Below are 25,786 nucleotides of genomic sequence, written 5' to 3'. Positions count from 1 at the left end.
GAGCTGGGTAAATATGCCCTAGGCGGATAAGCATAATGAAAGGAAATATTCCCCTCAACTAAAATGACACTATGATTCCCAGAACCGAGGTAACAGGCTGCCCGAGTGAATGGGTTTGAGGGTTTTCTGTCTGGTTGTCTTTTGTTTTAGTTTTTGGTTGCTTTTCGCTTTTGTTATTTGATTATTTGTTTTTGACACTCAGGCTGATCTAGACTGGCTCTGTAGCCTAGGCTGGCCTGGAACCTGCAGAACTCCTCTTGCCTTAGCTTCTGGAATGCTGGGATCACACATGGGCCCCTTGACATTCTGATGTTGTTTCTAAAGGAACAGCCATGCAGTAACTGGCCCCAGCGAGGTCCTTTCTGCACCCATGTCCTGAGCGGTGCCTGATGCAGTTTTGAGGATGTACAAAGGCAGCTCTGGGTAGAGATCCAGTGACTGTAGCTGAAGTGCTGGGGTGGGAAGACAGAGGGTGAGAATTGGTGCAGGGCATGCCGGGAGCTGGAGGGTTAAAGGCATTTGCTTGGTTTGATGGCAGAAACACAGCAGCAGCGGATAGAAGCATAATTTTACAACAGGGATATCCATGCAAAGTGACTGTTAGTCTCCTCAGATGACCAATCAGTGATAGATTGGATTTTAATTCTAGTATTTAGAGAAAATGTTGAGCCAAAGAAATTCTACCAACATTTATAAACTCCAAGTCTGGGTCGCTGTTTTTGTTTTTTTTTAAACCTAATTTTGGTTAAACAGTTACAAAATGTAACCTGTAAAAATCATGTAGTAGTAAAACTGAGTAGGAACATCCTCCTGGAGACAAGGGGGGAGAACAGATGAGCTTTCTTCATAACAGGAACCAGGGAAAATCTAGAAGACTGTTTATCATACATAATCTGATTGAAGAAGACATTGCTTTTGGCAAACAGGAAAAGAAAGCCACAAAAGAGAACAAGCTGAGAGGAAGGGACAAAAGGACAAGATGAAAAGAAGACAGGATGTGGGCCACGGTCCCCAGCTGGGGGGACCTGGGTAGCAGGGGAGGTCAGGACAATGGTTTCAAAGTAAAATGCCTTTGATTCAATCCTTACACACACACACACACACACACACACACACACACACACACACACATACACACGCACTACACGTCCATACACATGCAACTATGACTATACTTGCACACATGCATACTCACATACACACATATGCTTACACAGGAACCTGCACACATGTGCACACATGTACAGACACAGACATACATTTACTCTTATACATGTCCACACACATACCTGTGTACCCATGTATACGTATGCACACATATGCATGCACACTCAAACACATGCATCCACACAGACACACATGCACAAATCACACCCATACTTACACATGCATATGCACATGCACACTCACATACACAGAGAAGAATATCTTATTACATAGACAGGATAAATGAAGCTGATAGAAATTTCCAGAAGGGAGCTCACTGGGGCAGAAGGAATAACTGAAGACATGACTGAAAAAACTTGCTCTGACATGGGACGTGCCAGGATGGGGGGAAGCAGGGAGAAATGAGGTGGTGGAGGCCAATCACAGGGCCCCAAATTGTTTAGCAGACACTGGAGCACAGCTCTGAGTTGTGGTGGAAAGGACACGTTGCTGTAGGGGGGGGTGTGGTGTTCACATTTCTCCCACGATGTCCTGCAGGGGTGTATCTCGGAGCACCAGGGAACATCCTTTTCACGTGGAACTCTGAGTCTAGTTCTGATGGTGGACCAGGTGCTGAAATGCACCGCTGACCTCTTAGGACCCAGATGACCCTTCTCTGGAGTGCAAGGTCCTTGTCATGTGATCACAGGGACCATGTGAAAGACACATGTAGCTTCTTTCTGTTGGTCAATACCATCTGTTGGTGTCGACCCTGGAATCACCATGCAGATATATATATATATATATATATATTCCACACATGCACATACCCAAAAAGAAAAAGACAGAAAATGAATACATATCATATTCTTTAGCTCAACAGGGACAGTTGAAATGGAAAGTTAAAACCTCAAGATATTTAAAAAAAACATTATTAGCAGCGATTATCTCTAGGCCAGGTCTTCTACTTAATTTTTATTTTGTGTTTTTACTAAATGGTCATGAATTAATTTATGGTGAGAAAGAAGTAAAACAGGAGAAATCAAAGCACTTTCGTCCATCCTAACTCTGCTTCCTCGTGAGGTTCCCACAAGCCCGGGCTACCAAGCATGTCTGCCATGTTCATTTTTGTTAAAAAGCAATGTTGCATGTGGTAGCTTAACACTTCTGAAAAGTCTTATTGTTAAAGGCAAAGGTGACCATTTCTCTTTCCAGTATTTTCCACACTTACATGTACACAGAACCGTGTTAAACATTCGTTACTTTTCCTCAGAATAATCAGTCCACACAGTGAAGTTAGCCTCCATTTGGCATTTATTGAAGAAACATGAAAGAATGGATTTTGTGAATCAATGAATTATTGATTCAATGACTGAATACTTATTGAAAATCTCCTGGTTGTGAACCAAGGCCAAGATTCTCTTTCCAAATTCCACTTCGAGGCCACAGAGCTGGTTCTGTGGTTAAAGGCACTCACTCACTGTTCCTGCAGAGGACCAGAGTCCAGTTCTCAGAACCTCTGTCAGGTAACATACAACCTCCAGGATCACCACCTCCAGGGGATCTGACACCCTCTTCTATCCCTAGGGGCCCTTACTTAAGCACACTTAAGCAAAAATCAACTATACTTAAAAAAAAAATCCACTTAGTAATTTAAAATATTTATACAGTTATACTTTCTAGTCCATAAATATTCAATTTGGCTAACTTTATAAAGTGCCCAGTAGATGCAAACCTCTGTGGTAGACACAAAGGCATCCCACTTTACAGGAGCTAATCTCAACCCAGTTCATAACATCTTCAAATATCCCATCTTCAAAACACCAAAATGATGTCACTGCCTGATCGTTGCTGAGGTTTAAACAAAATGGCGCTTTAGCTCCGTGTTGGTGAACAGCGTCAGCGGGACCGTCTGGGTGCGTCTGCTCCCAGTGATGAACAAAGGCAGATGGTGTTTCCTGCATTTTGAAAGTTGATGACACCATATTTCCAAACAAATACTGTCTGACAAAAATAAAAGCCCATCTGGGATTTTATAATTAATTGTTTTCCCAGCCAAAGAGTCTTTCTTTTCCCGGCATTATGGTTGCCTTCCATCTCTTATTACTCCCATCATGGACTTCTTATGGTCTTAGATATTTTGCAAGGATAAAAATGATGTGAAAAACATCGAGACCTGTTTGGAAATACTTGGTAACTTAGTGGTATGGCATGCACCCACATATAAACCTGCTTCTCTGCCCACACAACACAGAAGACAAGTAGTAATCAAGACCTCTGGAATTTGCAGCTGGAGAGATGGCTCTGTGGTTAAGAGCATGGGCTGCTGCTCTTCAGGGAACCTGGGTTTGATTATTAGCACCCTCGGGGTAGCTCACAACCATCTGTAGCTCCAGTTCCAGGGGTACCTGACACCTTCTTCTGGCCTCCAGGAACACTGCACAGAGTTAGTGCACAGACACGCGCAGACAGAACACCGCTACAACATGAATGAAGGAATTCTAAAAAGCATCTAAAATGGGGGAAATTGCTATTAAAATTTAAGTTCATTATTCTTTCTTTTTGAAAATTGTAGGATGTTTTGCCCAATAAATGTCTGGTCAAGAATGGAATTAGAGTCATGATCAGAAAAAGAATGACAGCTAGACTAGCATTAAATCTGGTTTATTATATAAACTGTATTTTTAAAATGCCTTCAACAGAATAAGTTCTTCCCAATAATGAGGGGATAAAAGTCAAACATTTTAATATGGAATGCTGTGTTTAAAAAAATGAATACTTAAAGACATTGTTAGCTTCCTTTAATAAACATAGAGAATGAGACATGGCCCAGTTAGATTTAAAGTAAACATTAAGATCATTTAGTAATTTATTGGGGGGAGGAATTGGATTATGCATTCTTGCCTCTGTACCCTGAAGACATATGGTCCCTATGTCCTCAGGGTAACTGTATAACTAACAATGGGGCCACAGTTTTGTGGTTGTGTGTAATTGTTAAAATAGGTTTTATTATTGTTCTCTCTCTCTCTCTCTCTCTCTCTCTCTCTCTCTCTCTCTCTCTCTCTCTCTTTCTGTGTGTGTAAGAAGGTACTTACATGCCACAGTGCATGTGTGGACATGAGAAAACGGCCTCAGGTCAGGTCTTGCCTTCTGCCTTGCTTTAGCTAGGTCCTCTTAAACCTCACTGTGCGCACCGGGCACACTGGCCTGCGAGCTTCCCCGGATTCTCCCATCTCCTCTGCGTACTGCTGTTGAAGCACTAGGATTGCAGATGCAGTCTGCATACACTTCCACATGGGGTCTGGCATTCAGACTCAGTTCTCACAAGTGTGTCAAGTGCTTCACCCTATTAGCCCCGAATACGTCTTAACTTTAAAGACTATTCTTCATTGAGAGAAAAACGAATGTGCTGTTTAACTTACAGATGTAGTGTTTCAGTGGTGTGCCAAACACTAGTTTAAGTGATTTGTAGATTGTTTTAGCTTTCCATTACTGTAACCAAAACTTGACAGAATCTACTTCCTTTAGCTCATGGTCTTAGATCTAGTCCACTGGGTCTGTGTTGGGGCAGTGGATCACAAAAACACAGTGTATCACAGCACAGACAGTGGATCACAAAAACACAGTGGATCACAGCACAGACAGTGGATCACAAAAACACAGTGATCACAGCACAGACAGTAGATCACAAAAACACAGTGATCGCAGCACAGACAGTGGGTCACAGAAACAGTGGATCACAGTAACACAGTGATCACAGAAACACAGTGATCACAGAAACACAGTGGATCACAGCACAGACAGTAGATCACAGAAACACAGTGGATCACAGAAACAGTGGATCACAGTAACACAGTGATCACAGAAATACAGTGATCACAGAAACACAGTGGATCACAGCACAGATAGTAGATCACAGAAACACAGTGGATCACAGAAACAGTGGATCACAGTAACACAGTGATCACAGAAATACAGTGATCACAGAAACAGAGTGGATCACAGAAATACAGTGATCACAGTAACACAGTGGATCACAGCACAGACAGTAGATCACAGAAACACAGTGGATCACAGCACAGACAGTAGATCACAGTAACACAGTGATCACAGCAAACACAGCTGTTTACCCCGTGAGCATTTATCATTCAGTAGAGTATTTTACACTTGATCTGGGGATCAAAGACCAGGAGTCATGTACTCCTGATACTGTGACGCAACATGTGCAAACACATAGAGAGTGGGCTCTTGAAGGAGACTGCTTCTTTCCTGTCCCATGCCCATTATACCTCTTGGACAGGAACCTACAAGGATCTCAGGACATTTACTGCATCCTCCACTTAAGCCAGGGTGATTTTTATTAGTTAACAAGATATGGATGAAAAAGATACACATTGACTGTTAAAATACCCACCGAAAATCGTCAGATAGTGAATGCATTATCCAACCGTCTGTTATCCAAGATGACTGGGGACCAGCCTCAGTATGTTAGTTCCTCTACTGAGTATCTGTCCATTCCAGACACTTTTTCGGACCTTAAGTACATCCTGATGTAGAAGTAACTGTCTTAGTCAATAAGAAACACAGGACCAATGCAAAGATGAAAGCCCAAGAGGTCAGAGCTAAGAACCTTACCTTTCACTCTGCAGCTATCCTCTTCAGCCAAGAGAGCTACTTCCTGTGTGTTTGTCTTTATAAAGACTTTCTGTTCTGCCTTCTCATTGGTTGTAAACCCAACCACATGACTGCCTCGTCACTGCCTGTCTGTACAGACTTCCAGGTCTCTATAGTTGGTATTGAGATTAAAGGCGTGTGTCTCCATGCAGGCTGTATCCCTGAACACACAGAGATCCGCCTAGCTCTGCCTCCCAAGAGCTGGGATTAAAGGCGTGCACCACCACCGTCCAGCTTCTGTGATGGCTTGCTATTAGCTCTGACTCCCAGGCACCTTTATTTATTAACATAAATAAAATCACATTTCAGTACAAATAAAATATCACCATACCCTGATGAGTCAGCTCCCATCTGAGCTCAGGTATATCAGTGTGGAAACGTCTGCTTTTGGTCTGCACTAGTTAAAGGAGCCTGTATCAATAATTACACAATCGCTGAATATTTTTAATATGTTTTCACTAATCTACCCAGTATTTGTGGAGGGCTCATGTTTTAGTACTTACCAAGGACCAACAGATAATTTTTTAAAGTCTTTGCTTCTATCTTGTACAAATATTACAAATGAAGTAAATTTCTTAGAAAGTGCTTCTCAATTTATAGTTGTCATTATATACAGTTAAGTCATTAAATATTTACATATAATATATATTCTGTGATATATGTATATTTAAATATAGGTACATATCTAATTATATATTACAGAACATACTCATATATTCATATAGCACAAATAATACATTTATATGTATGTATTTGTATATATCACAGAAAATGTAATGATTTTATATGTGTATATGTATATTATATATATGTATATATATATAGAATATCTATATGTAATGTATATGTGTGTGTTGCAGAAGCCCAGGTGCATAATTTCACATTGTTCATAAAACGTGAAAAGGATTAATAAGCAAAACTTGGCTGTCTCATTACCTTGTGTGCAAGATCAGAGAAACGATTCCTATACAGATTTTTAAGGGACTGGAAAGATGGCTCAGCTGTTAAGAGCACCAGCTGCTCAGCAGGATACATGGGTTTGATTGCCAGCACCCACATGGCAGCTCACAACCTTCTGTAACTCATTCCAAGAGACCCAACACCCTCTTCTGGTCTCTGAGGGCATGACATGCCATACACATGCGCGTGTGTGTGTGCGCGCGCGCGCGCACACACACAGCGCACACACACACACACACACACACTCAGCAAAGCCCTCAAACACATGAAATAAAATAAATAAATCTTTGTAAAAAGCATTGTAAGGTTAAGTGAGATGAACTATTGAAGACATATTAACACAGTGCCCTGCACGAAGTCTAGATTGGCAGTTATCATTGTCACATAAACTTTAATTTCATTTTAGATATGAGAGAGCATGGTCTCTCCTTCCTGCATAGCAGGAATGGTCTCCCCTGCAGAGAGGGAAGTCCTAGCCCGCTGCTCCTCAGCCCTACTCACCATTCTAATGTGAAATCTGTCCTAAAGGAATGTCATCTCAGGCAGGTCAGCTTGGGGCTCCATACAAGTTGGTCCTGCCATCCATCAGAAACAAAGAACATCTTTAAGCATCAATCTCAAGTGTCTGGTGTTATGGAAACTGTCTCTGTTGTTTCCTTCAGGGGCTGGCTTCAGGCAACAGCATTTCCTTTGGTGGCTTTTGTTTCCTCCCTCCCAAGGCTGGAAAGCCAACTTTCTTAGACCTGCCTTTGATGCTACAGCTTCCTTGTGTCACTCATGTCCCAGGGAACTGCATCTCCCGTCATCTGTGAAAGACCCTGATATAAAGAGGCCCGGAGGAGAGCTAGAATTTACTCTTCCCTCACTAGCAGCTTAGAGATCAGAACTTAAATTGTTTTCTGAAACTTTTACTTATATCTTATATAATATTCCTTCAATGGATTACGGGCTTTGGTGTCCTGTGGAAAAAGGGATTTCAGGAGCTGGTGTGGACTGAGTTATTAATATAAATTAGTATATAAGCTTCAGAGCAAAACCATTGCTAGCTTGTGCTGTGATGTGGTTTGTGTGTGCTTGAACACATTTCCAAGGTCATATGTCTAGGGGTGGGACTTATGAACTGATTTCACTGTCTTTACACTTTTCCAGTTCACACGAAGCCCTGACTTTCTCTAGACAGCATTACTTGGTCATTTAGATTTTCTTTTTAAGTTTTCTCCTGTCAGAATGAGTGAGTAGTTCACTTTCTTTCTTCCTGCAGCTGAGTGATGTTGTTCCTAGACCCCTTTGTTATATCACAATAAAACAAGGTGAGTTCTAGACATGAAGCAGGCTCTGGACACTAAGTCCTTTATTGCTCTGGAAACCATGAGTTGCTGGTCTCCGATGAAAAGTCTATAGCATAAAACTCTAGTTGCTAAGCTAGGGGTGCAGTTCAGTTGGAGGGAGCTTGTCTAGAGAGCTGGAGGCCCTGGTTTGATTGGCTGCTCTGGATAAACTGGGCGTGGTGGTGTTCACCTGTCTCTAGGGACAAAGGGGCAGGGAGATGAGAAGTTCCATCCCTCAGCTATGTATCGAGCTTACAGCAGCCTTTGGCTCCATGAGACCTTGCCTCAAGAAACAAACAAAACCACCCCCACAACAAGCAAACAAACAATGAAAAAGTAAAAATGTCCCTGAAAACACAATACAAGTAAATCTGAGAGTTAAACTTCATGAGTGTGCCCAGAGTGCAGGTGTGCATTCTGGGATGGAGCAACCACCTGCCTGTGTGATAAACTTAAGGGGCCCCTAGAACACTAGGATCATTCATTGACCAAAGGACCATTGTATAGGATGTAACTGACTTATACTTTTAGTGTTGGTGACATCTGGTACCTTCCATGTCTCAAAATTAAATATTTAGTTTGAGTTGTTTAGGAGGATTGTTGCAAGTTCAAGACCTGCCTGGGGAATGTACTGAGTTCCAGGGTACCTAGGGCTACAAAATGAGAATTCCCTCTGAAAACAAATTTTAAAAAGTGCCTGAATAAATGAATGAATGAACTATTATTTTCCTTGCTCTATTCAAAAGCACATAACTACAGATAAGAATATAATTTCAATGTGAGTTTAGATCAAGTATCATCTTCTAAAATGCCCTTCTGTTTTAAGAAGTGAGGGATAAGGTTTGTCATGGAGACTTGGATGAGCCACACTAGCTGAGGTTAAAATAAGAAGGTTTTGATTGGTTCATGCAATCATTTGATCATTCTCTCAGTGACTAATAGAAAATGTAGACTACAAAAACTATATAATTGTTGTGAAGGACACTACCAATGTGTGGAGGACAGGAAGAATACTGTGACCTTTGATTTACTGGGAAAGAAGCATTGAGTTACTTGAAACAGAGGTAAAGCGGCCTTAAGGGCCTTAAGGCAGCATCAGCATCAGTACATGGACGGATAGGAGAGTAGCAGAGATTTGCTGTGAAAATTAAGAAGTCCTCAACACCACACAGCCTGGTGATATTCTGTGCCTTGTGCTATTCTATGTAACACCTTCCTTGACTTCTCCACTTCAATGAAGTTAGTGAAAAGGTTTTAGAATAAGAAGAAAAAAAGAGGAAGGGGTGCTGGGAAGTGGCTTGGTATGGAATATGCTTGACTTGAAAAAGGAAGAACTGAGTTCATTATGCCCTGGAGCCTTGTAAAAAGCCAGATGCAGGAGCCACAGTCCTCACATAATAGCAGCACTGAGAAGACAGATGATACCTGAGTTTGTAGGCCAGCTGGTCAGTCCAATTAAGGAGCTCCAGGGTGAGAGACCCTGCCTCAAAAAAATGTGGAGAGCAATTGAGGAAGGTACCAACACACACACACACACACACACATACACACACACACACACACACACACACACTATAGAGTAAGTGGAAAAGGAAAAAGGAAGGAAATCTAGGAATACTCAGATCAGTTTTCTCCATTATCTTTACCTCAGTTAAGAGTGAGCTGTCTTTCTTCCTCACACTGTAGGTTTTCACTCTTGCTGAATGTCTGTGTCCTCCTTGGGCATCCGTATCCTCTCAGGAGAGAGGAGCTCTGTCATTTCTTTACTCCCACTCCATGACCTGATTCAGAACTCTTAAGAACTTCACCAGGCATTTGTTAAATTAATGGCTCTATTTTTATATTTACATCCTGTCCACCTTCTGAAAAGAATGGACAGGAAATGGAATTGATTTGCAGGGGTTGATTAATGAGTCTGTTGTTCTTGGCCCTAGAGCCCCACATCCCACCTCCATGTGTAAAATCCAAATGTAGAATGTGGCTTCCAGCCTTCCTTCTTCACACCTGACCTTGCCTAGTGATCTAAAGAGGTATGTGTGATAAATCTCTGCCCTTCAATAGGCAAATGTCCCAAAATTGCCCACATTATCATTCCTAGTGGTCCATTATTTTTCTGCAGTGTTCAGTGACAGAGTAGTGTTGGCAGGCTGCAGAGACTCACAGGGCAGTGTCCCATTATTACACCAAGTGAAGGGAAATCAAAGGACTCTGTCGTTCCATTGCATGGCTACTGCTTAGGTTGTTATTGGGAAAGCTTTGAAAAACAGCTCCCCTCTGCTGTTCCCCCAAGCCCCAGCCCTCCACCTGTCTGGTATCTTCTTGTAGTTCAATTTTTGGTGTCCTCTACTGGCTGATCATCTGGAATATTAGCTTGAAAATATGACACAAAGGTTCACCCATTCCTTCTAACTCATAACATTTTAAAATTGAGGCTCCAAATTATTCCTGTAAAAATAGCTGATCTTTATGACTCCCAGGGGATTCCTTATTTTAATCTGAAACTTTCAGAATGGTTTGGTTTTGTAGAAATCATGGAGAAATGCCTGCCCTCAGTAGCTTTTGTGTTCAAGGGCAAGTCAGCCTCAGTGCTTGCTAACTTTAATTTTCTGAGGGTTATGAGACTTTAATTTGATTCTTTATCCATTGTGCATGAAATGTTTGCTAGAATTTGCATAATACATTTATTGTATAATCATTCTACATTGGTTACCTGCTTCTTCAAATGAACATTTCTTGTGCGTTTTTTTTTTCAATGTATTAGTGTAGAGCAAACTTGAACTTTGAAATAAAATAGAATTGCTTGTATCTCCAATGCACAAACACAAAAGTGAGGTTTGAGGGCACAAGAAGTTACACTTAAATAGATTATTAGAAGAAAAAACAAAATGGCCCAATCCTGTGGTTTCTACTGTTCATTTTTCAAAATTAAGGCAAAGGAATGATGAGTTTAAAAAGATAAGAATATGTTCTGTAGGGAGGAGCATAAACCCATCACTCTCATCTTTTAGCATGCATTTAAAGATGACTAAATTAACTGGAGTCTGAGAAGGTGAGGGAACTGCCACAGGCACTCAGCCAGCTTCTTTGAATGTATTTAAATTCATTCAGTGCCTACAGCCAGCATGTTTTTCCCCCTGTGGATGATATTATTATTCTCATTTTTGTTGACTGTTCCATACCTAAGGCCTTATTGTTATAGAATAGCAGAAATAGAGTTTGAACCCCGATTGTAGGAAGGGATCCTTCTTACTATACTAAATGATTTTTCCAACAAGTGTTCTTGTCCAATGTGGGCTGTCTTGAGAGAGGATATATGCCTTTGAAAGTATTGTAGTTGGTGGAGTCTTGGATATGTTTGGAATGGGGCTGTGTGGAGAGCAAAGACTCATGGAGAGCTAGCTAGCTAGAGGTAGCATCCCTGCTCCCCCATCAGTCTTGTAAGAATAGTAGCTGACTTCCTGGAGGGAGCACTGTGCTGTGGTCATGGGCATCTATGCAGCTCATGTTCAGTGTGCATATATAAAGGACCACTTTAGTGTCTAATAATGCAGTAGATCAGAGGTGGGCCAGCACAGCTGCATTTCCAACAGGCAACCCACATGATACCAACACTGTTGATCTCTAGATCACTTTTAAAGTGGGAAGATAGGGAATCTTCAGGGGAGGGGGAGCGGCTCTTTGGTCTCTACTCATACTGCTGTTTTATTTAATGACCCAATAATGACCCTTACGAAGACCATTGTTTGTAAGCACCCTAAACTGTAGAGTTCTCAAACTATTTCATCTAAACCAACCTGCCCTAAGATCTTAACATTCTATTCTCTTTGTACAAGAATGATGCAGGAAGGGAGAGAAATAATCTTGCTGTATGAATCACCAGCTATGTAAAGTAACACCCTTTGTGCTGGTGAAGTGGCTCGGCTCAGCTGGTGAAAGAACTTGCTGCCAAGCCTAATGTCCTGAGTTTGATCCCTGGAACCCACATGATGGAAGGAGAGAACAGAATCCCTCAATCTGACCTCTGACCTCCAAGCACATCATGTATGTGCATGCCTGTGCACTAACACACATACTAAAATACCTTGAAAAAGTAAAGTGAAAATACTATTATCATACACACTAATTTATACTTTTCAGTAAAATTTTCTTGGGGAAAATGCACCTTCAACTATTGCAAAAAATCTACTTTGAAGGTGGAGATGAGTATGAAGTCAGGATACAGGACACAGCTTTTCATCTTAGTCCCCTTCCAATCATGTATCATGTTTTCTCTCATAAAATCTTGACAGTTTTCCAGGATTGCTTTGAGACTGATCCAAGCATTACTGTGAGGAGATGATAAAACTGTGTGTATGATCTGGTACCACTTTGGTTTTAATTAATTAATTAAAGTTAATTAATTAATTAAATTAACTAAGAATAAATTTTAATTAGTTATCTATTTATCTTTGTGTTGCAGCTTCATAGATGTTATTTTTGGTACTAGCTAAATTACTTGTGTGGGTGAGTGGTGTTCCATGTTCATGTTGATATGATATGGGTACCTGTGCATGTGGAGGCTGGAGGACAATGATGTCTCTTCCTGGGTCTCTTTTTGCCTCAGTTTTTCAGACAGTGTTTCTTAGTGAACCTGGAGCTCAGTGATTTGGTCAGTGAACCTCAGGTACCTGCCTGTCTCCTCATGCCCCAGGTGGTGATTACAGAACTTGCCACATCTGGCTTTTACACAAATGCTAGGATCCAAACTCAGGTTTTCAATCTTGCACAGAAGGCACTTTACCCAAGACATCTCCTAGCCCCTAATATTTCTGAAATAAGATTACATAACTTGAGCTATATAGCCCAGCCACTTAAAGGCACAAAGTAATGACCTGAGTTCAATTCCTGGGACCCAGGGAAAAGTGGAAAGACAGAATCAAGTCCACAGAGTTTTCCTCTGACCTCCACACTCAACCTCCTGTCCTTCCCGCCCACATAAAGAAAGAACTATATTAAAAAAACAAACAAAAAATATGTAACTTTTTTTTTAAATAGAAGAAAATAATTCCAAATTGTGTTTAGGGGAAAATGGAAAACTGAAAAGCTATTTACAATACAATTTTTCCTTTTTATGATTTTTAAAATATATATTTGTGTGTGAGAGTATGTGTGTGTGTACATCTTGTGGGAATCAGTCCTCTCTTTTTACCATGTTGACTCTGGGGATTGAATTTAGGTCATCATATGACAGGAAAAGTACCTGTATTTATGGAGCCACCTTGTTGGCCCCCATTTCAGGATATTTTGAAAGCTGTAATTATATTACATTTCTCTACAAACTCCTGGAAGATCTGAGACAGAGAACAGTGAGACTGTAGCCATTCATTCATTGTAGTCATGATTTGTAAGTAGAACTATCAGGAGTCAAGAATATTCTTACAAACATGGCTTAAATCCAAACGTCCCAGAGGAAGCAAGCTTGTGTTTTTCTGAGTATTTCTTTGGCCATGATGTTCCTTCCACCACATGGACGCATGACTATGGATTGCCTAGATGTGACTTTAGTTATCTTTGAAATCTAATTAAAATGCATCATTATGTTATGTACATCAGGTAGGGTGAACACAGTCCTTTAGTTTCAAAGATGTAAAGCAAGAGTATGTCATACCAATATAGGGTGCTTGTAAATGTTTGTTTGGAATAAGGCCAATAAACACCAAAGAAGGAGTGAATTCCATAAAATATATGCATAGATTAGGAAAGGAAAAACTTGTATTCAAATAGAGTCTTGTGAAGGTTTAAAGATGGGATTTTTTTTAAAGTTTGGAAGGAGGAGATTGTCCTGGTGTCCTGGTTTGCTTTCTGTTGTTGTGATAAACACCATGTATAGGAGTAACTGTCTTATTAAATAAGAAACCATGCAGAGATGAAAGCCCAAGAGGTCAAAGCTAAGAGCCTTACCCTTCACTGCTGCAGCTATCCTCTTCAGCCAAGAGAGCTACTTCCTGTGTGTTTGTCTTTATATAGACTTTCTGTTCTGCCTTCTCATTGGTTGTAAACACAACCACATGACCTCCTTGTCACTGCCTGTCTGTACAGACCTCCAGGTCTTCTGTGGTTGGTATTGAGATTAAAGGCTTGTGTCTCCAATGCTGGCTGTATCCCTGAACACACAGAGATCTACCTAGCTCTGCCTACCAAGTGCTGGGATTAAAGGCATACACCACCACCACCCAGCTTTTGCTATGGCTCTAATAGCTCTGACCCCCGGGGCAACTGTATTTATTAACATACAAATCACATTTTAGTACAAGTAAAATATCACCATAACCATGAGTAAAAGCAACTTGAGGAGGAAAGGGTTTGTTTCATTTTCTGGGTTATAGTCCATAACCCAGCCAAGCCAGAGCAGGAATTCAAGGCAAGAACTTGAATTCAAGAACAGTATTCAAGTAGAGGCCGTGAAGGAACACTGTTGATTGGCTCGCAACCCATGGCTTGCTCAATTTGCTTTCTTATATAGCCCAGGACCACATGTCCAGAGATGGCACCGCCCACAGTGAACTGGGCCCTCCAACTCAATAGTCTATCAAAAAAACTGCCCCACAGGCCAGACTGATGGAGACAGTTCCTCAAGGGAGGCTCCCTCTTCCCAGGTGACTCCAGCTTTGTCAAGTTATCAAAAAACTAAACTGCACAGCTGGAGTCCTTAGTCTTGCAAACAGTGCATGCCCCAAAGTCCATGGAGCCATGGGTGGAAATTATAGCTGACACAGGTAGCAAGGCAGCAGGGGGTGGGAGGAGTTGGGGGAGGGGGGCTAACTAGAATGCGCCCAGTAAGAAAAACAAGGGATGTGTATAGTGGCTCAAACCGATAATTCCAACTGTCTGGAGGCAGAAGCAGGCAGAGTTCTGTGAGTGTGGGCAAACATGGTCTTGGTCTGCCCAGTAAGTTTCAGGCCAACCTGGGCTATGTAATAAAACTCAGTCACATAAAACAAAACAAACAATAAACAAGCAATGAACAAAAACTACCCAGGAGCTGGAGAGATGCTCCGCAGGTGTGAGGAACTCAGGCCTCATCCCAGCATCTGTATACAAAGTTGGGTGTCCCCTGTGAGAAACCTCAGCACTGTGAGGGCTGGATTCAGGAATCTCTGGGACTTGCTGTATGCCAGCCTAGGGGCAGGTTCCACAAGAGGGCCTTGTCCGAAAGGATTAAGGAGGAGAGTGATGAAATAATATGCCCAACATCTTCTCATAATCCTGAACACATCCATATAGTCGCACATACATGTGTACATATACCACACATACACACAAAAACCATGAATAAAAGAAGCAAATGAAAATTGGAGGAGCATTATGGGGCATCTTCTCTTCCTGCACGCAGCTACTTCATACTATCCTCCGGATTGCTGTCATTTGGCTATATGTCCATCCATTAAGCTCAATGGCTGCTGAGGATGGCTGGTGACTCTCAGCACCCCATACCAGCCATTTGGGGGTTCACTAAGTCTAAATATAAGGCACAGTACCTTGACTTATCAGAGGTTCTCCACCAATCTGTGTGTGCTTACTGAGACTATTCTGCTCTGTGCTAGGGAGAACCACAACTATTGTAAGGCTGGAGCAAGGGTAGGGAGAGAGGAATGGGCAGTCAGGGCTTAGCTCTTAACTTACCTGGTGGTGGCCTATGGCCTATAGAACTGTGATGACAGTGTTCTGAACAGCGTGTTTCCATCAGAGTCACAAACTCAGTGGGACTGTTTCAGGAGTATCCCAGGCTTGCTCCTGTAGCCCTCATTCACATATTATCTCCCCTCTATTCCAATGGAGGAGACACATTGCTCTGACAAGTCACAGACATCTTTGAACACTGCCAGCAAAGGGAAGCTTCCTGGAGGTCAGTCTGACATTTATACTCACATTGGTTGCTCTTCGAATCTCTGCCATGCAATAAAATAATAGCTGGTCCAGAAGAAGAATAGCCAAAAGGTGTGTATTTTGAGTCTCAATAAAGCATGGAGATTGCACTGAGCTCCTAAATAATGATCTGAGTCCTAGTTTTGGCTCTCAGTCAAAAGCAGCAATTTCTCTCATTTTAAAATCAGCTGCCTGGGGTAAGGAGGGCAGTGAGTTTGGGCATCTGAACCCAGGTAGGGCTCAGTTTGATTTCTCATGCAACGTAAAAAGAGTGAGAAAATGTCCCATCTCAAGTGGCATACTATTGCTTCACTTGCTGAATTTGTCTGTCTTTGTAACTAACTGTCTTATTCAACTGGGCAAGAAAAGCTTAGGTCTTCCACCCAGCCCTCGTTTTTTGCTTTCTCATGCACAAAATGTACCTTGTTTACCCCACATGGAAACAGTGATTTACATGCTAGGGAATTAGCTGGTCTTTCTGATGTATTATAGCAGTTCTTCTCTGTCCCTTGTTTTTAACTTAATTCATATGAACTGTGCATATAAAATGGGAGACAGAAAGGTACACACACACACACACACACACACACACACACACACACACACACACACACACACATCATTCCTATCATTACTTACTCAAGGGACATGTTTGAGCTGTCTTTATTTTTCTTGCAGAACCTAATCCTTTTTTACCCTTTTGAAGTAGATGCTTAATATATTTAATGATAAGAGGGTCACATTATGGTTCAAAAGTGTCTCCAAGGCTGGGAAATCCTCTTCTAAAGGTAATGTCTTGTGTTATGATTTCTGACACGATGGTATGAGGTTAAGGGAACTTCAGGGTTGTAGAATATTATTTTAAAACATGTTACATTTGTTTGTGCTGTGAAACATTTGTTTAATGATGGAAAGATGTGTTGCATTCTTTTATGTTGTATTTGTTTAACTCTGTGAAGCTGTGTTAGTTTGCCTATCTAAAACACCTGATGGTCTAATAAAGAGCTAAACAGCCAGTAGCTAAGCAGGAGAAAGGATAGGTGTGGCTGGCAGGCAGAGAGAATAAATAGAAGGAAATATCTGGGAGGAGCAAGAAGAAAGATTGAGGAATGGAAAAAGAAGGAGAAGGACATCAGGGCAGCCACCCAGCTACGCAGAAAGCCATGGAATAAGATAAGGAAAGAAAAGATATACAGAAATAGAAAAAGGTAAAAGTCCAGAGGCAAAGCTAGACAGGCTAATTTAAAAAAAGCTGTCTAGAAATAAGTCCAGCTAAGGCCAGGCATTTATAAGTAATAATAAGCCTCCATGTTTGATTTATCTGGGAGCTGGGTGGCAGGACCCCCAAAAAAGTAGAGTCAAAGCGTAAAAAAATACCACCAACAACAGTTCAGTGAAACAGCCTATCTACTGTTGTATAGACTCATTGTCTATCTTCTCTTCCTGTTTGCTAGGTGGCTGATGCTGTAGCCCTTTGTACAGGTAGTAGATAGGCTCTCTCTTTAACATGCAAAAGTGTGAGATCCTATGTTCTAATCTAAGGGCATTTCTATGTATAAGCGGTTTAGGATTATAATGGTGGAAACAATTTTAGGAGGACTTTTGTTCTACCAAGTAAGAGTTGTCTGTTTCCACACCTAAGCAGACTTGGACTTTGGACTTTGCTTTTTCACATATCCAAGGCTGAGTGTGTGCTGCTGTCTTGCTTCCTCTGACTTATTTGGGATTCCTCTTGATGAATGCTCATTGAAAACCCTTCCAATGGATGCTGAAGAAAGGATGAAAGCCTCTGGAGAGTTGAGAGCTAATGTAGGAATGGAAACTGTCTTACATCTCTGTTGCTGTGATAAATACCATGGCCAAACACAACTTCGGGAAGAAAGGGTTTGTCTGACCTTACAGCATAGAGTCCATCACAGAGGGAAGTCAGGGCAGGAACCTGGAGGCAGGAGCTGAAGCAGACGCCAGGGAGGAGTGCTGCTTATGACTTTGCTCCCCATGGCTTGCTAATTTACCTGCTTTGTCATACAACCCAGGGCCATCCGCCCAGGGGTGGCCTCACCCACAGTGATCTGGCTCCACCCACATCAGTCATTAATCAAGAAAGTGCCTCCTCACAGAGCAGCCCACAAGGCAATCTAATGGATGCAATTCCTCTATTGAGAGTCCCTACTCCCAGATGACCTTAGCTTGTGTCAAGTTGACAGCATCTACCCAGGATAGATGTGCTAATGTTCTACTTTCCTGTCTCTGGCCCCTGATACAGAGACTCAGGACATCCAAAGCAGGGAAGGTTCCATAGCCATCCATTACTTGAAGGATGCAAGAGAAGACTAGAGACAGAGAGGGGCAGAGTGGCTCAGATACCTTCAGGCTTCCAGGGCATCTACTACATTCTTTTCTCCTCCATCCTCATCCTCACAATTCAGTCTTACCCCCTGGAGCCCAGACACCAGCACAGCATGTTACAATCCCTAAATGAAAAGAGAGAAAAACTAAGGAATCCCAATTCTTTTAAAATGAGATACACTTTTATTGGCATGTCTTAACTATATGCAATGATGGGCTTTGCTATGACATTTTATGCATGCATATAATGTACTTTGACCAAATTCATCCCCTTTATTACCCACTGTTATCTCCCCCACACTCTCACTGATCCCCTTCACTTCTTAGTAATCTCTTTTCTACTTCCCTCCTCTCCTCTCTCTCCCTGCCCCTCTCCATCTCTCTTCCTCTCTCTCTTTCCTCTCTTCTTCTCCCTGTTCCTCTCTCTCCCTTCCTCCTCCTTTGCTCCTGCAGCTATCAACTGCTTCTAGATCCTCCAACAAGGGTGGAGGCTCACGGATTCTTTCCCAGTAGCTACCAGAGGAAGGTGAATTCTCAAGCATCCCAACTGTTAGATTTGAGCAGGACTGGAGTTTCACTTATAAGTCTCAGCCAAAGTGTTCTCTTGCACTGTCTAGAAATCATATTTGACTCACAGCTGGCTCTGCATCTGTGTTCTGGGAGGCCTTCCTTCTTTAAAAATCACTCCCAAGACAAAGAACTATGCAAATAATGTGGAATTCAGTGTGCAATTAAAACTCTGAGACCAAATGCCCTGGGTGGCTGTAGATGGTACCACAAACCTGAAGAGGGAGTTCTCCAGTTGCCCCCCACACCCTGCCCACCCAACCCCAATATTGGCAAATAAATTCATAATTTGAATTGCTAGTATAAAGAGCCAGCAGCAACACAAAAAACTGAAATCAACAGTTGAGTGTGATATAAAGAGACTTTAATGAAACTCAAATACATCTTTACACAATAATTTCTGAAGGATAAAGGTCTCTGGAATTGTCACCTGTGACTGCAGGAAAGGGAACAGACAAATAGCCCTCTGGTGATACTGTGGAGTTAAGCTGTAATTAATATAGATTATTTTTCTAGAAGGTCATCGCTCTGGTAGTGCCATGCCATAACAAAACTTTAAATAAGCGCAGAAGGTATAAAGCTTTTCAGGGAAGCATTGATTAAGCCTGTTGATGGAAGAGTGCATTCGCAGAATGACCTAATTATCCCACAGTTCCTTTTCTCCCATTGCTCCACTTCCGGCTAATTGCTGAGCTGCTGGCCTTGTCTCCCTGACCAGGAGGAAAAACAAGCTCTGGGTGTGGGGGAAAAACAGTGACATTTGGATCTAATTTGCTTGAACCTGTCGCCAAGTGTGATGACGTAATTGAGGGAGGCAGGGTGCACAGCCACCAGGCTGAGTTTGCCCTGGCTAGCCTTCCTTGGGGGCTGGATTACTCTGCCTCCCTTCCCCTGCCAGATGCAGAGAAAGACTTAATTATTTATCAGGAAGGAAAGCAAATTGAAACCAAATTAAAGTGATTTTTATCCCTTACTAAACGCATCATTGTTTTTTAGAGCCAGTCTTGTATTTCATTTTGCTTTCTTCTGACTGTGATGTAGCTCTCACCCTCATAAACCTTGGAAATGCCATGTTTATTTAAAGAATGGAAATATCTTTCAAGGTTTCTTGAGACACCTTGACCTCCTGCCTCTCACTTGAATGAGTAGAAGTATGCATGAACACCCTGCAACTCAGATTTGTGGCTCGCTGTGCTCAGTCTGCATGCACAGTCTGCTGCTTGTTGGCTTGGAGCCATCGTCTGTTGTTGGTTTCACTCTTTTGGGGGCCGCAGCCACCCAGCTCACATTAATATCACATGTGGAGAGACTTACTCTTACTTACAAATGCCCCGTCTTTAGCTTGACTTGTTTCTAGCCAGCCTCCCTCAAATTATCTCATCTATCTTTTGCCTCTGGGCTTTTATCTCTATTCCTGTATACCTTTCCTTGTTTCTTATTCTGTGGCTGGCTGTGTAGCTGGGTGGCTGGGTGGCTGGCCCCTGGTGTCCTCCTTCCTCTCTTGTTCTTCCTCCTGCTTCTCTGGCTACTTCTTCTTTCTCCCAGATTTCTCCTTCCCTATATTCTCTCTACCTGCCAGCCCCGCCTATCCTTTCTCCTGCCTCATGATTGGCTGTTCAGCTCTTTATTAGACCATCAAGTGTTTTAGACAGACACAGTAACACAGCTTCACAGAGTTAGACAAATGCAACATAAGCAAATGTAACACATCTTAAAATAATATTCTACAGCAATCATTCCTACAGGTGTGGGGTTACCCCTTCTCCCAGAATTCAACTGTAAATTTCCTGAGAGAAAGCTCAGGGTGACGGGTGCCCTTGTGGAAATTGCTGAAGTTTGTGTGGGAGTCCAGCCCGGAAGAGCCACATCTTGATTTTGTAATATACTCTGTGGTGTGTAGGACTGGAAGTAGAGGTCAGGAACCTGAAGGAAGATGCCGTAATGCAGGCTAAGATGTGGGACAGGCATGGCTGGCAGCACTGGTATTGTTTGGTTTTTGTTGTTGTTTTTTGTAATTAAAATTTAATTTGACATTTTCATCTGTTAATTAATAACCACAGCAGTCCCTTCTGCAACTTTACATATTTTAGCATACTTTCTGTGTACTTTGACAAGGATCATCTACTGAACACAGACTTAGGTAAAATCCAATGACTAGTGTTGTACAGTGCAGTGACAGCTGGTGACAAATGCTTCCTGTAAGGTCACCTTTGGCCACATGATGAGTGGTCATGTGATGAGTGGTGCTGCTTGGAAGGCTGTGGAACCAAGCTGGAGTAACCAGGTCACTGAGGGTAGGCTTGTGGTTTTATAAAGCCGCCCACTTCCTGTCTGCTCTTTGCCTGACGGGAGCTACTTCATGACCAGTTTTCTCATGTTCTGGCTGCCCTGCCTTTGCCACCACAATGGAATGTGTCTTCTCTAACTGAAAGCCAGAATAAGCCATTCCCCCTGAGGGGCTGTTGTCAGGTCACAACACTGACCGATGTAACTAACATAGCCAGAGTGCTCTTTCTTCTTCCTCCCAGTGACTGTGGGTGATGGGGCAGCATGCCCACATCTTTCCCGGATGCTCCTTTGCCTCCATCTTCCCAGGAAGGCTACTTTATGAATTGTCTTCTTATACTCATGAAGCTTGGCTCTCTTCTCAGCTTGATTTTCCTACTCCTTATTTAAAGCTGCAAAATGTAATGTGCTGTAGCAGGTGGCCAATAAAGACTTCCGAATCATTGAAATGAGTTTTAGGGGTCTTCACCTTGACTTCACATAGGAGGAAGGACACACACATACATGCACACGCACACACACACACACACACACACACACACACACACACACACACTATCCTATCATAAAGTAAATGAAAATTCAATTGAGGGATAGAGAGAGAGAGCTCAGTCAGTAAAGCGTTTGTAGCACAATCACAAGGACCTAGGTTCAGTCCCCAGCACCCATGTGTAATATTTGGCATGATGACAATATTTTCGTAATCACAGCACTGGGGAGGTGGAGACTGGCAGATCCCCAGGGCATGCTGCCTACCCAGTCTCACCTATTCAGTAAGTTCCATGTGCATTAGATATAATGTCTCAATAAAGAAGGTAGGTGGGTCCTACCTTAATGCTTTAGGTTGAGGAATGTCATCTAAGGTAGAGCATTGGGCTCTATACAAATGTACATGTGAGTGCATATGTACACATACACTCAACCCCCCATTGACTTCATATCTTCTATTGTCTGACTTTGTTTCCCCGCATCAGCCAAGCTAAGCCCTTACAAGGCCTTCTGTACCACCCATTTCTCTCTTCCTCCCCTAACTCTTCCTCTTCTCGGACAGGCTTCAATCTTTACCACTCTGCAGACAGCCTTGCTCTTAAGGGCCCTGGGCATTTTCACACTCCCTCCATGCCTGCATGTTCTCCTGCATTTGGCATGGCCAGTTCTTCCCTCTTGGGACCCTTCTTGCCTGGCTCTATGAGGACATGTTCCTGTTTGTGTCCATCATCCTCTCTGGTCCTGCTTCAGCCTTCTTTGCAAAATCAACTTGGAGACCTAAAAGATGAAGTTGTTCAAGTCGAAATCTAAATCATTTTCCAGTTCTCACTATGATTTTTTTCTCTTCCCATCTCTGTTACTAGCATTTTTAGGCTGTTGCCCCCTTAATATGTATTTCTGATTTTATCCTTTTTACTGAGTGCCAGCCTAATATGTCTCTCTGTCAGTTTTGTTTCCTGTTATGGTATTGACATACCCTGGTGTTGAAATACCCTGACAGAACCAACTTATGAGAGAAGGAGCTTGAGTCCATCATAGCAGGGAGGGAGCAGCAGAAACATGATGTAGTTGGTCAGGCTGTATCTATGGCCCAAAACAGATGGCAAAAAACACATTCATGTTTATGTCCAACTCCCCGTCTTCACTCTTACACAGTTCAGGAACCCCTGCCTACGGAATGGTGCTGCCCACAGTGAGCTGGGTCTTCCCAGATGAGTTAATACAGTCAAGGCAATCCCTGAACAGACATTCCTACAGGGGACTTGATCTAGACTTCTCATTGGGAATTTCTTCTAGTTTTTTCTAGATGGTGTCAAGAGGACATTCAAAACCAATCGTCCCAATATCAAACGGCAATCTGACTTTTTCTGCAGAGATTCTCGCAAATGTTTTGACTGAATGTGTCTTCAGGCCTCCCTCACTCCTGTGTGTCCTCCTCCAGTCTCTTCACTTTAGTCAACCACAGCTCACTCACCCAGTGGCTTATGGAAAAGGAGAACAAATTCCAACCAAGCAGTAATTCTTGTCATCTTATACCTCTCCTGTTCCCAGCCTAATCAATCAGTTGTCAAGTCCTGTTGATCCTCCCTATAAACTATAACTCACCTGCTCTATTTCCCCTAATCAGTGTCTTGACCTGCTGCCTTTCTTGTGGTTTGCTGTGCTAGCCCTTGAGTCCTCTCCACTGCTGTTGCCAACCTCTTTCATCACCATTTAGTCTCCAGCTAGAGAGAGAACTTCTCAATGATTTCTAGATACTAAACAATCCACACTCACATTCTGTGCCCATTGCTTCCCTTTATTTCAAGGAAGGCATGGCATTAGTATCTGTAGATTCCCTGGTATGGCCATTCCGTCATATCTCTCTCTAACTCAATAAGATGCATGTAAGTGGTAGCTGGGGCTGTTTTTTCCACATATTATATAGTATGCTGAGTCATGTGCCCGATGAAGAATTTCACTACTAGAAGGAAGAATGAGTGTCTAAATGAATGCAGACCAACCCTAACCCTGTCCACACCTCCCATGGAGAGATGTGGTGTAGGCCCAGGCCCTCCAGGAAGCAACCTGTATAGAGAATGAGCTAGAGAGAGCCTTTCATGGGATTGTGTTAACTCACCCTAAAACTCCAAATCCAAGAACTTTCTGCTCCTCTCTTAGGGACATCAAGGGCACAGGCTCCAGAGCGGGTCTGAGCAGCATCTGGGCGCAGGGGCCATAGCAGGGCTGAGGAGCTGAGGAGCACAGGCTCCCCAGCAGGGGTCTAGAGAGGGGCTGAGGGGCATCAGGGGTGCAGGCTCAAGGGCGGGGCTCCAGAGCGGTCCTAGAAACAGTCTCTGTATGGCATTGGATAACTTCTGTGCAGACTTGGGTTCCAATTGTGGCTCTGCCATCTAACAGCTTCTGCCTTTTTGGCCAGTCATTTAAGTTCACCTGTGCCTCAGTCTCCACATACAATGGACCCAGAGTCAGTATGATATGACACAAAGATGCTGTCACTAATTAAGAGCACCTTAATCCCCCAGTACAGCACCTGACCTGTGGGCAATGATGTCTAAGTTTTAGAGTTTTTGTACTTTTGTCTATATTTCTGGTTCTTGACTTTTCTTTCTCCTGCTTCTTTTCTTCCCCCTCTTATCCCATGAAGAGAAGAATTACCAGTCCTGACAGAACACACACTTCCTTATGTATGAGAAGTACAAACTTGACAGCCCTGTTTGGTGGGAGCATTTTGCTGGTACCCTGCTGTGTAGCAAGTTCACTTTGGGATAACATGCTGGGAGAGAGAAAAGGAAGATGTGATCTGAGGGGTGAAAATTAGAAAGTTAATTAAAAGAAACAACTTGGTAATTGAATTCCCAAACACTCTTATTGGGAGGGTGGGGTGGGAGTAGGTTATAGTACACAAATGGTATGTTTGCCTCAGTGGCAGGCCTAGCAGCCCTGAGTGAGACAAGCTTCAAAAGACAAGACAGATGCCTGTCTTCATGAGAAGATGTGTTGATATATCCATAGGCTCTTCAGGAGGACAGCATACGCATATTTATAATACATATATACATATTTATATGTGTGTATATGTCATACATATAACACATTATATACTATGTATATCATATATAATATTTATTATGTATATATTGATGTGTGTTAGTATCTTTTTCTGTTACTGAGTTAAATTCCTTGCCTGCCCCCCAAAAAAACCTGATAGGAGGTCTATAGTGCCAGAGGAGTACAGTCTATCATAGTGAAAACTTGGCATCAGGTGTGGACAGCATGGTGGCAGGAGCAGGAAGCTGACTGATCACATGTCATCTTCATACAGGAAGCTGAGACTGAACAGCAAGTAGGGCCAGGCTACAAAACTGCAAACTCTGCCTCCCAGTGATGTGCTTCTTCCAGTATGGCTCTCCGCCTTCTAAAGGTTCTGTAACCTTAAACAGCGCCACCTGCTGGCAGTCAAGTGTTCAAAACACATTCAAACCACAATACATATACACACCTACAGTTACTGTTGTTTTTGAGATATTATCTCATTGTACCTCAGGCTAGCTCTAAACTCAGTATATAGCTAAAGCTGACCTTGAAATTCTGATTCTCCTGTCTCAACCTCAGGAATGCTTGAATCACAGGTGTGTACCAACACACCCTACTAAGTATTCACATTTTAAAATACTATTGGCAGCTGATAATGCTTTTGGGTGAATTCCTGGACTAATACCTGTCACCTTGATGTTATGAAGATGGCTTTTTCTCTGTTGTCCATTAGCAACTGTTCTGGTTGTTTGTTTGTTTCCCTGAACTTTTATATGTCCTCACATAATCACACAAACAGAACCATATATTTATGCCTCTGACCCCCCCCCCCCGCCCAAATATAAGAAGGATGGACATTTAGTATTTTTTCAGAGGCTTGAATATTTATTCATCAAGTTATTCTTTTTCAAGATATTAAAGATCAACAATTTGAGCTGCTATTGAGAAAAACAAAGACCCTATAATAATTTAGAATCATGGGCTCAGTGGTCGGGTAGAAGTAGATTCAAACCTGGACTCTAACCCAGAGACTTTATTTGTGCAAC

The 25,786-nt window shown here is 42.4% G+C and overlaps 1 protein-coding gene across 10 annotated transcripts in view; it reads left to right on the top strand.

Moving 5' to 3' along the window:
• Nucleotides 1–25,786, top strand: part of Rbms3 (RNA binding motif single stranded interacting protein 3) — a 1,336,321-nt gene that overhangs the window by 928,655 nt on the left and 381,880 nt on the right. The gene's annotated exons all lie outside the window — the stretch shown is intronic.

The sequence above is a fragment of the Peromyscus leucopus genome, chromosome 7, assembly GCF_004664715.2.
Source record: "Peromyscus leucopus breed LL Stock chromosome 7, UCI_PerLeu_2.1, whole genome shotgun sequence".
Classification (NCBI taxonomy): Eukaryota; Metazoa; Chordata; class Mammalia; order Rodentia; family Cricetidae; genus Peromyscus; species Peromyscus leucopus.
Note: the sequence above shows the minus strand (reverse complement) of the source record. Positions and strands in the feature narration are given on the sequence as shown.